The sequence below is a fragment of the Cryptotermes secundus genome, unplaced genomic scaffold (assembly GCF_002891405.2).
Source record: "Cryptotermes secundus unplaced genomic scaffold, Csec_1.0 scaffold562, whole genome shotgun sequence".
Taxonomy (NCBI): domain Eukaryota; kingdom Metazoa; phylum Arthropoda; class Insecta; order Blattodea; family Kalotermitidae; genus Cryptotermes; species Cryptotermes secundus.
The window spans coordinates 337,370-349,718 of NW_019720170.1; the positions used below are offsets into that span (position 1 = coordinate 337,370).

The window sequence follows — 12,349 nt, forward strand, 5'->3', positions numbered from 1 at the left end:
TTATATCCGTATGTAACTTCGATGCTGATGATGACGTATCCTCACAGATAGTTTAGACAGACTCTAGGGCCACTCTGTGTAGCAGATGGCACCTTGCTTCTCTTGTAACTTCTGCGCGTATGTAAGACAATAGTCTGTCCGGTTTAGATCATTTTTGGGTCCACCGAAATCAGTGCAAGAAGTAAACAAATGAGGATATCTTGTCCTGCCTTCCGTCTGCACATTTCAATACCCAAAATAATACCCAAATATTGAGTAGATTTGGTCTGCACCGAAAGATTCCTGGAGTTGAGGGTTTCACAGCAGTTGTCGGACAATTTCGTTTCAGTTCATAGTGTTCCACTGTACGAGCAACAGCAATTTCGCACGAAACTCAAATTGCAAAATTCCTCTCAGAAAGGGGTGGACGAAAGGCACCATCTGCAATTCATGGTCCCTTAGACCTCACATTTTATTCAATCGATAAAGTCTGTATAAACGCAGACTACCTAGAATACCAGTTCAGAGCACATGACTTGTGTGACCGTGACAATAGACGACATGTGGACGCTCAAGTCGAAGCCTTTCTGCCTACCTGTTAATTTCCGACCCTCTGACGTCTCAAACGAAATACAGTCTTTGAAATTAGGAAATGCCTGTGGTTTTAATGGCATCCACTTGAATGTCTCTGGCATCTTCCAAGAAAACCTCCTCTGCATTTAACACATTTGTTTAGTCACTGCCTTCGGCTTAGTCATTTCCCGGCACCTTAGAAGGAAGCAAAAGTATAATTGCCGAAACTCGGCAGATACACAAGATTTACGTCCAGTCAGCCTCTTGTCCACTACGAGCGAACTATTTGAGAAGCTGGTTTTAAGGAAAATCCAAAAACACACTGAGGAAAGAAGCTCATTAAATAGAAGTCAGTTTGACTTTCGAACAGATCACAGTTCGACACTTCAATGCATGAAGCTACCCTAAATTTCAACAATAATATGTCGACGGCTGATGTTTTCTTGGATATCGAAACGGCCTGCGCAATAACATGGCACTGTGGCTTGCTACGTAAGTTCTCACAATTAGAATTGTCAACAAGTCTCATTAAGCTAACTGCTTCTTCTGTCACTGAAAGAAACTTTAAATTCTTTGTAGAAGGTGAATTTTCTACGTCAAGAATAATGGCGGCAGGGGTTCCTCAGGGTTCCTTCCTTGCCCCAGAATTTTACAAGTCCAAGTCCATGTCACATTGTGACTGACGGTCAGTCAGTCAGTAATGGGGCTCATGACCAGATATTTATTACTGTCTGGCATTTACGGTCTTGTTTTTGTGGGGCGCCCTCTCTGACAAGAGGACGGGTCTGCCTTTTGTATATGCTGCTGGCCCTTGCCAGTGCAGTCTTTCTCGAGTCTGAGTCCGTTGGGACTCACGACCATATTTTACTGTCTCAGATTTAAGACTTCCCTTTTCGTCGCCTCCTGCGATTCGCAGGGTCACGGTGAAGGTATTCGATCCCGCCTCCACACGCCTACTTGCGGTAATTATCCCGGAATTTGCATGGAGGGACTGAAGGAAAGTTGCTAAAATCCGTCAGAATAACCTGAAATATCAGTGAGCACGTCCCGAATGTAAGTCTAGAGCGATGCCGTTAGACCGATCAGCTCGGTGGAAGAATTGTTCCACGGACTGACTAAAACAGGATGTCTCAGTGTAAAATGAACTTTATGAAATTTCTCGAAAGAATTTGTATGTACGCAACATAAAACATACCTCTAATTCGTAACTGTAACTTTTTTGTTTAATTTTCTCTACGTGTAGATTTAACGAAATGGAAGGAAAGTAATAATTTATATCCGTAAGGTAAGGTGGGTCACGGTAGCCAAGCGGTCTAGGGCATGTACTGTCTTCGCTCGTTCGGAAGCCGGGATCGTGGGTTCGAATCCCACTCAGGGCATGGGTGTTTAATGTTTGTCTACAGGCACAGGCCTTGCGACGAGCTGATCACCCGCCCAACGAGTCCTACCGAATGTTTAAGATCTAGTATACCGAAGTGAAACGGAGAGTTTCATGGATGTAGGCCTAGGCCCAAATTGGGGCTGTAGCGCCACAGAGGGGAAAGAAAAGGTCAGGTAAAGTTGTCTCTGTGCTCAACGAATTAAGCAGTACGCCATGAAGGCGTATGGGGTAGTGGACGTGTGGATTCACACTTTCTTGACCTCGGCACTAGCTGAAGGTGAGTGGTCAGCTTCACGGCTCAGCAACTTAACCCCCGGGGAAGGTGCTCCCGGTACCCAATGGATAGCAGGTTGTATACACCCCAGATCCAGACTGGACGGTTTGGAGAAGAGAAAATTCTTGACCGTATCGAGACTCGGACTCCGACCCCTTAGTCGGCCAGCCCGACCCCGACTTATGCAGTGTAATATACTGTCGCGATTTAGGGGTTGTTGACATATAAGACCGGTTTTTGATTGGATGACTGGATTTATTTACACCTTATACACACCACTCGGAACTACAGGCAATACAGCACTATCGCTGATTTAAACATTACATTTTACAGTTCACCGTTACACATGCACTGTGGTTCTCAGTCTTCTCTAGTCGTATCCTAGCAACAGATTTATAACTGTCTCACTACTTGAAATCACACATGAAGTCTTCCTTGCGCCGCCTAATTTCTTCCTTGCCATTATTCTGCCACTGTCAATTCCGAGGACTCGACTCAGCTCAATTCGCCTGCTCCAAAGCTCATATTCTGGCAAGCTGGCGTCTCGAAACTCGACTCCATTCTTCTCAACTGAACTGTTCTTTATAACCACTTTGCCAGACCACGTAGAAAACAGCCTCTCTGTCGTTGAGAAGGCGTGTTTATAGCGCCGTTGCATAGCAACGGAAGTTACTTGATTGTTGCTTGCGTATTCGTTGCCGCGGGAATATATTTTCCTAGTCGTTGCCTAGAAATGAACGTCTATTCTGAATTCTTTATTATATATATATATATACATCTCTAAGCATCCATTTGAATGTAGAACTTTCATTCCAATTTTAATGCATTTTATAAAGCTTGTGCTGATTCAGATGAAAGTTGAATGTATTAACGGAGTGATAAGTCAGGTACATTAATAATAGTTGTTGTATTGAAATATATGAGTACATATGAAGCACAATTGAATAATTCGAAAATATCTGTCAGTGTGGACTGCGTGATGATGGCTTTATAAGCCGAAACATGTATCTCATTGTCGTACTATTAAGACTAATAAACTTATTATACACAGTGAAATGCAAATGCGATTCTGATAGTTGTTGTGTTGAGACGGAAACAAAAATGAAAATGTTATATCGGTCCTCATTCGTTGCAGTTATTCCGTGTCATGTTACTATTCGGTGCTCTATAATCTGAATTTCTGACGGTGTCCTTAAGTAAACAATAGACAGATGGATATAAAAATATGTATACCAGCGAGGAATCCAAAATCGCAAAAGGTTTGGTAACTGGATGTTTTCAATGCTGAAGTACTCGTATATGTTCCCACTTCTAAATGTATACCTCATGTTTTTGGTCTGCAAAGAATTTTAATATTTGCGCACAGAATGGTCATAGTGTGACCTGTATACCCACTGCTAGACAACGACTCGGTAAACACGTGCCTGCAGTGAGCATGCCTCAACAATAGAGGCTGGATTCTATCTGGTCCGCGCCGCGACCGTTGATATGCAATGGTGCGGTAAACACGCCTAAAACAATACGGGACAGTAGAAAGCGGTGTTTTCCGTGGGGTCCATGCAAAGTGGTTATAAAGAACAATTCAATTGAGCAGTAAAGAACAGTAGTCGAGAAGTGCCTGCCGGATATGAGCTTGGGAGTAGAGGAATTGAATTGCGTTGACAGTTACAGAATAATTGCAAGATAGCAATTAGGCTGTGAACAGAAGCGTTATCTGGGTTTTGAAATTACAGTGAGAGTGCTATAAATCCGTTGCCAGGATACGACTAATGAAGACTGAAAACTTTGATGTATGTGTAACGGCGAAATTTAAAGTGTGTAGATCAGCAATAGCTCTGTAATTGCCTGTAGACTCGAGTTCTGACCGTGTAAGTCGCAGTAAATCCAATCATTCAATCGAAACTCCCGTCTGTAGTTACCCCTACACGTGACAATAGTGTCCGCGTCTGTCTTGATGAAATCAATGCAATTTGGCACTAATATGAACCGAGATACCCCTGTTCGTATAACGTAATCACACCACTCTACATGAATATTATTATTGTCTTGGCACATTGCATACCTTTCAGGTGCAATGTGGCCCAATTATGGGATAGCTCAGTCGGAATAGCTACAAGGCTAAGGGCTGGATGACCGTGGTTCGATTCCCGGCAGGGGCAAGACATTTTTCTCTACGTCACTGCGTCCAAACCGGCGCCTCCCATCCAATGGGTACGGGGGTAAAGCGACCTGGGCATGAAGCTGACAACTCACCTCCATCTAGTGCCGAGGTCAAGAATGGTGACACTATACCTCCACTCCCACATACTTCTTCTTGGAGTGGTGCTTAATTAAATAGGCTCAGGGCCAAGTTTACCTTTACTCTCTGCATATCATACGCAGTTCAAAGTACTTAGTTTCTTGGGGTGGGGTGAGTCTAAGTCTATTTGGTACGTTGGCCACTATTTGGCCTGTTATAACAGCCCTGGATGATGATGATTAGTGTGGAGTAGTCGTTGGAATGAGAATTGACAAGGGAAACCATAGTACTCGTAGAAAACCTGGCCCAGATCCAGTTTGTCCACAACAAATCCAACATGACCTGGCCTGGGCTCGAAGCCGGCGACTAACCGTCTGAGTTATGCACGGCCTACATTTTAAGATCTTCGCTCTAAAGGACGAAGTTCATCCAGACAACACTTCTGACTTCGGTTCCAATACATATAATACGGAACTGTACCTCGTTTGCCAAGATCGGTTAATGTTTGGGAAGGCAAACAGACGCAGCTCATACGTATGTACGCTCCATGCGAGAAGTACGCCAGAGCAGCTCCTGATTAGTATTCTGACGTACGCTCTGTAATGCCTTGAGTGTCTTCTTCCGCAATCCTCCTCACTCTTTGTATATGGGATTTGAGGAAAGAAGAAAGTTAAGCAGTATGAAAAGATATGCTTTTGAGTTGCCTGTGATACAGCCCTGCCAAGCGCTGCTTCAGTCGTCCCCGGATTTGATCGATTCTTTCCCTTACTTAACCCGGCTGGTTGGGTGCAACTGACGTTTTTATCTAGCTGTGTAGAAAAGTGTCGGCGGAAGATGTGACGAGAATTTACGAGCGTAACTAGGGTCATGCTTGAAAAGACCTCACTGGTCAACAAATTCTCTGCCTTTATGGAACCCGAAGCTCCATTACTGTTTTCACAAGAGTCCGCCGTAGGATTCCATCTCGGGCAAATTGAATCCGGTTTCCTTTACATCCCGTTCTTCAGAGAACCATCTTATATTATCTCATCTACGTCAAGGTCTCTGAATAGGCACTCCAATAGTCAGAGTAAATCTCTCGTCCATCTCAACAACGTACTCATTTAAATCAATTCCGGAGATTATAGTGAATCTGGATGTGCTGAATTTCTATCCGAGTTTGAGAGGCTTCTGAGTAATGTCTGAATGACTGTTGGTGTTATGTTAACAGAGGCACTCTTGTCACTGAGCAAGCCGATCCGTGTGAGGTGAGATATATTTTCTCATTTATATAAGGAAATCAGAAATGCAGTTTTCCAGAGAATGATGGGCGATGGAACATTTTCGATAACAGTTTCGTAATCTTCTAAACAAATTCATTTTAGTTATCTAAGTATACACTAAAGGGGAAATAAATGTACAGTGAGACGTCGTTAATATGTTTCACGTGGTATAGTGTCACTGTAGACGGGGTAATCGAATTTATTGAATTCTTACAGAACGTAACCGCGACAATCTCATACTCCAAAGATCACTTTAACTACAGCACACACGAAGTCTTCGCAGTCTTCACTAGCCGTTGTTTGGTAGCGGCTTCCAACTTCGGACGTTCCCCTTCCTCTAGGATCCCGACTGATCCCCGCCCTTAGCTGGCAGCTTCTCATAGCAACAGCTCACAACGCCTGAACCCTAGCAGTCCTCAAACTGACTAACCAACTCACTTAACTAACTCAGCAACCAACTTCTCACTTGTTCTGCTTATAACATCTTCGAACCGACCGCGTAGAAAACGCCTTCTGTTGCAGTGAAATTGTTTGACATGGAAGAATGTTTGTTTGCGGAGCCATTACTTGGAAACGGCTGTTGTATAATTGCTTATTTCGCGGTTGTTGCCTAGCAGCCCGTCTGCATGCCACAATATTGTTAATGTAGGGCCTGTGTTTACTTACAAGATTAACCAGAAATATACAAAAGAGATACAAAATGTGTGCATTATTCCACAAGACACTTAATGCTTGCCTGTATTCGGACTGGACGACTGAGTCCGATTTGTAGCAGAAGGACAACGCTTCGGTACCCACCCAGACTCCTGTCCGTTCCATACTGATGGCTCTTCTCCCGGAGGTGCCATTGAAGCCTTTTCTAACCACTCACCTCTGACTAACATCGTCTGGCCACTGACTTCCTACTTAAGTCGGGTCAAGGAAAGAACGCGCACGGGTTCTGGCTCATGCGTCTGCCTAGTAACTAACTGTCCTATACAGGCTGTCTTCGCATCCTCGGTTTGTTATTGTTATGCACTTAAGAGAAGTGTGCAGTGCAGGTAGCATTGGGTACCAGGTGACGGACTTGAACCCACACCATCTGTGATAATGTTTTCATTCTGCTTGTTTGCTTAGTTGCCGGCTCATCTTATTCTTTCGGCCTTGAAGTTAGCGGCAATACGTTCCTCGGAAACTAGGATGAACCAGACAACACGTCGTAACATCCCAGAACAGTTTTTTTTTCTTTTTTCTTTTAGTGATAACATGAGATTTTGTTCGTGAACCGTCACTGACGCTACGTCCTACGGTGATCAGGCAACCTCAATGTGATGCACCGCGAGAGATGATTCAGGTGCTGTGTGTATGTTGTCAGTGAGTTCGAATGGCTGGTTCATTTGTCGTCTCAAACAATAAATAAATCCAGACCTGACGGACCAGGTAAACATTTCATGGTTAGCGTGAAGGAGCTATGCTCAATATTACACCTATGCAACGCAAGAAGTTGTTCACTTCCGTCCTTCCCCCTCCTCCAGTTCCGTTCTTTAGTGCTGCAAATCCGTTCGGATGTTCAGAAGTTCTAAAAATTTTTCCATCTACTTTAAGATTTTACCGCGTCTCTCTGCCCTTCGGGATTAGTGTGCTGTTGTTTGTTTATTTAACCGCGCACTCAGTAGCTCACAAATATCCAGTGGCATCTACTCTTAGGATAATTAATGAATAATGAACAGCAAAGGATTCTGATGAAAGCGATCATGGCCTCTTTTGAGATATCCTGGATATTGTCTGGAGGCACCGAATAAACTGGGAAACACCTCTTTCAGGATAGCCGGTGTTGCGGCCGAGATTCGAACCGGCCAGCGATCACCTCCCGGACACAAGTCAGGAGCCTCTCTTATCTGTTTGCAGTTTATGTAACTACGCACAGACTGTATGGCGTCCCGTGATTGGATGGCGGTGAATAAGAGGGAATGGTAAACTTATCCCTGTAACAGGCCGTGGAGGCTCATAGGATTGTGAGACGTCGAGGTTCCCACATTTTCTCTAGGCAGTGGGCTTACAGATGGCGGTAAGTTTGTCAGCCTTACGCACCGGCCGCCTTGTTATAAGTGTTAGAAGCAGTATCGCTTGATCCAAGTTGCTTAAAAGTAAATTGGGGTGACGGTAAACTAGTCAGTTTCCTTGTATCTGCGTATACTAATTTCGATAGTCTGCTCTCCTGCATCCCATATTTACATATTGTTTGTATTTTAATGTATATTTGTTTACTTATTCCACCGTATGGACTTACATATGTGTTTCTTATTTCCCGCTTGTGGCCAGCGTATTTCAGCCTTCGTTTGATTTCCCTAGCGATATAATAGTGGCTGCTAACATCACAAATCTCCTTGTTACACGATTTTACGTAATTATTTTTTTCTTGACTCCTTTCGCCCCAATAACCCTTCGGAGCACTTTGTTCTCAAACACAATCCATGCTCTCCCTTCAGAATTATGAAACGGTCTCGGCTATCTCTTTCGGCCAATAATTTATAGCGACTACGGCTGAAGGTAAGGACAAAGAAAATAAATGATGGGCAAGATAGTAGAATCTCATTACCGTAACCTTGGTAACGGCAGCGAAAGATCCATAGATAGCTGAGTCTTCTTTAATCAATGCCCCTTACATTTTCTAGACACTTCTTGAAGGTAGATATATGGTGATGCTTAGATCAAAGATGCGTTATACTTTACCGCATTTTATGAATATGCTTTGAAAGATCTGTTTGGATGAAAAGTACTCGTTACTGTCTCCGCCCTAATGTACTATAAATCGCGATTGATATAAACATTTGTCCACTGGGTTGATAGCGTCGACAGTTCTTGAATTATATTTCCACGTTTGAACAGTTCTTCTGAATGCAGCACAATAAAATAGTATGTAATGCAGAACATATGGCTATCATGTCACGTTAAGTAAGCCTACTTGTTTCTTGGTATGGGATGATGGAAAGAGCGTGTAGTAGTATCTCTAATAAACTGTGGCTTGTAGACTCGTTGCTAGGCAACAAATAAAGAAACAACGGTCATTAATAGGCAACAGCTTCGTAAATACGCAACAATACTGGAGCCGTTGCTGGGCAAAGGCCCGTGCCCAACAATGAAATGCTGCTGGAAGTGCAGTTTTCTATGCCGTCCGCTCCGAGACTGTAGCAGACGACCGACCGAGTTCAGTACAGTTACCGTTCAAGTTACTAATCTGCCATTGTAGCATAAGATACGGAAGATAATCATGATTTGCTTTGCAAAGCCTAGGCTAACAGAGAACTTACATATGGTGCCAAAGGAAGACTTCTCAATAACATGTCATATGTGCGACACGTACACTTGACGAAAGGCCAAGCATACTCATAAGAGACAAGCCCGTCTTCTCGTCAGAGAGGATATTACATAAGGACTATGACCGCAAGGATCCTGTAAACAAAATCTCGTTATGGGTCTCAAGGAGCTTGGTGTGAGATGGTCGCCAGCCTCGGTAGTTAATCAGAAATCTGCAGTTCAGTTGTTGTCAGAAGCTGATAGCTGAGGCGCGGGGATAGTTTGGGAAAAAAAAGTAAGGGGAGCGTCCGCCGTTCGCAGCCGTTACCAGGCAACGGCTATTGGAGACCAATAGACTGAGGACACTAGTCTATGTGTGACAGTGATCTGTAAACTGTAATTACTAGTCGTGTGTACAAATGGTTAGTAAATCGACTCACCAAGCCATATCCCATTCATGGTCAGTCTATCACGCGACAGTATTTTCTGTGAGTTGACCCACAGGTGAGCATCTGACTGATGTCACTGCGTATCTTGAAGTTTTGAGGCCATCAGGTGTGGTGCATTTTATTTCGAACTGTGTAGGAGAGGGACAAGAGATGACGTAGGCCTAAAAGCTGGTTTCAGGAAGGAAAGATTTATTCTTATCCTCTTGGATTTGAAGTTGTCTCAGTGGTGACCATGAAGATTTCTGTCTCCTGGTATATAACGTCGTGTAGTCCAGTGAAAGTCACCATACATTTAGAAGAACATACGTAATCCATCTTCAGTGTCGAATAGTACTCGTAGGCAAAGCAAGAAACCAACATGAAGCAAGTAGGTTCTTAGAAGATAGAATTCTTCATTCCTCTCTTGCCACATATCTCCACCCTACCAGATGCAGGTGCCTGAATTGTTATTCCCGGGGGGGGGGGAAATTGCCTTATGATTTAATGACTTCAACCTTTGCAAAATCTTCCTCAGCTATTATAAATGGAGTACAAAAGTGTAAAGTTATCCCTGTAACAGGCCGTGGAGGCCTTTAGGGTTGTGAGACGTCGAGGCTCCCACATTTTCCGGACAGTCGGCTCACAGATGGCTGTGAGATTGTCAGCCTTACGCGCCAGCGGCCCTTTACCCCCAGGAAGATTCCTGGTACTCATTTCTGTTAGGCCGAGTCCACCCCAGGCCCCTAATTCGGCTGGAAGTAAGTAGTAGGTAAATTGAAAGACATCCAATGACCTCATCGAAAATTGAACCCGCGACCTTCCGGCTTGTAGTGTAGCGTCTCAACCAACTACGCTACCGCGTGCTACCTCTAAATTGTGTTGTAAATAAACATTTTTAAACATTAGTAATTAATCTTCTTGCCTCTCTTGCATTTAATGGTGTCACGTGTTAGGGGTTTGCATGACTTATAAAACGGATCATGGATTTGATGATCAAATTTATTGGACCTTTGTACAACTTGTTACAACATTTTACAAATCACTATCTTCGCCTGGATACTCTCGACTAAACTGTCAGTAATTGATGTCTTCTCATTATATATCTTCGGGTCGGACCGCACAGAAAACACTCGTTGCCGCTGGATGTGTTTGCTGAGTCGTTGCCTAAGTAATGAGTCTATGCGTCACAATACTTTTATCAGAAGGCTAAGAGTAGGAGAGTACAACTGCCCCCTAATGGATTTACAATTTGATATGGAATGACTAGGGTCACCCAGCCTTTCCGGTTAGGAACTCGCTCCATTGTTAGACTGGCAAATTGAGATGTTCTGGGCCCCTAGCATAATTTACATGCAGAAGGAAGTCAAGTCAGAGCCAGAAATCTGTTTGTTTTGTCATTTGTCACTGTTTAGAGAAGGCGCGAAGCGGACGCAGAAACAGATGTTTTAAGTCTACACGTATTCTTCTGTACACCGGGGCATGAACGTTGTCATTAGACAGTTTCGGGTTACCATAGCAACGAACTGTCAAGCGTTAGTTCGTTGCATGACCTCAAATTATGCAGCAGGTCACGACCGAAAACTCAGCATTTTGTTTTAGTGTATCGTGTCCGTTCTGTGAGTACTGATGATACGTACCTTATTCTGTATAAAGGCAACGGTTTACGATTGACTGTTTCTGTATTTTATTCATGGGAGATGGCGCTAAACGTCGCCTTCGATATGTTATTTGGTAGCATATATAAAATGGAGGAAGCTGGGAAGATGAAAGGGCGAAAGCTTATGTAACAGATCATAAATCTTTCCGATGAATTCCCAACGGGTTTTACATTAGTAGATCAACAGAAAACTCTACTCAGACTGTACTATTAACAGTAATACTTATTTAATAACTGATTACGTTTATAGCAGTACGAGTATGTACGAGTATTAGCTTTCTGTAGCGGTAATGTTTTCATATTCGGTAGGTATTCGAATCTTGGCCGGAACACCGGCTGTCTTGATTTAGAATTTTCGTACTTCTCAGTCCCTCCGGGAAACTGTCCCGATTTGGCCACGGTAGCTTTCTTCAAAGTCCTTTCCTGTTCATCATTCATATATCGTACCATTGATTGTTTTATAATGTTATGTAAAGTGAAGGTATCCCTGTAACAGGCCCTGGAAGCCCATAGGGTTGTGAGATGTTCAGGTTCCCACATTTTCTAGATGAGGTGGATTATTTTCAATTTACCTAATCCTTCCAGCCGCACTACGGCCCTGGGGTCGACTCAGCCTCTAACAGAAATGAGTACCAGGAATCTTACTGGAGTTATAGGGCGGCCGGCGAGTAAGGCTGAAAACATCACCGCCATCTTTGAGCCGATTATCTAGAAAATATGGGGACCTCAACATCTCACAAATCTATGGGCCTCCACGGCCTGTTACAGGGATAGCTTTACCTTTATCATGTCATGCAGGCTCCACAAATCTGTTTTATGATTTCGTGTTTTGTATTATGCATTGTGGGCCATGCATTTCATTCTCTTGTCATTTTCGTTACTGAATCCAGTGGATCAATTTATAAATTAAAAGTCTTCATTTTACATGCATGATAACATTTCTAGTTTGCGTTTGTAATTGGTATTTGGGCCTGAGCGTGGAGTTGAGCGCCGTAACATGTTGCCCAATTTATAAACTCGTATAATAAAAATACGTTATATGACTGTGTACTTCATCTTCGATGAAGACGTACAGAGGTTTCCAGATTCATTACTGTTGTTCAGTTACAAAAAAAAACTTTGTAGTTTTAGTCAGCAAGCGAAGTATACCGACCGAGCGACCGCCGCTTGTCGGCGAAGTTAGTCCCAACTTTAGCGGATAGAGGGTGTCGCGTGGTCAGCGCAACGAATCCCCACGGCTGTTAATTTAGGTTTTCTATACACCGGAGCGGCTATTTCCT

General features: G+C 43.4%; 1 protein-coding gene across 1 annotated transcript in view; it reads left to right on the top strand.

The window, feature by feature from the left end:
• Positions 1-12,349, top strand: part of LOC111867711 (syntaxin-binding protein 5-like) — a 311,506-nt gene that overhangs the window by 237,183 nt on the left and 61,974 nt on the right. The gene's annotated exons all lie outside the window — the stretch shown is intronic.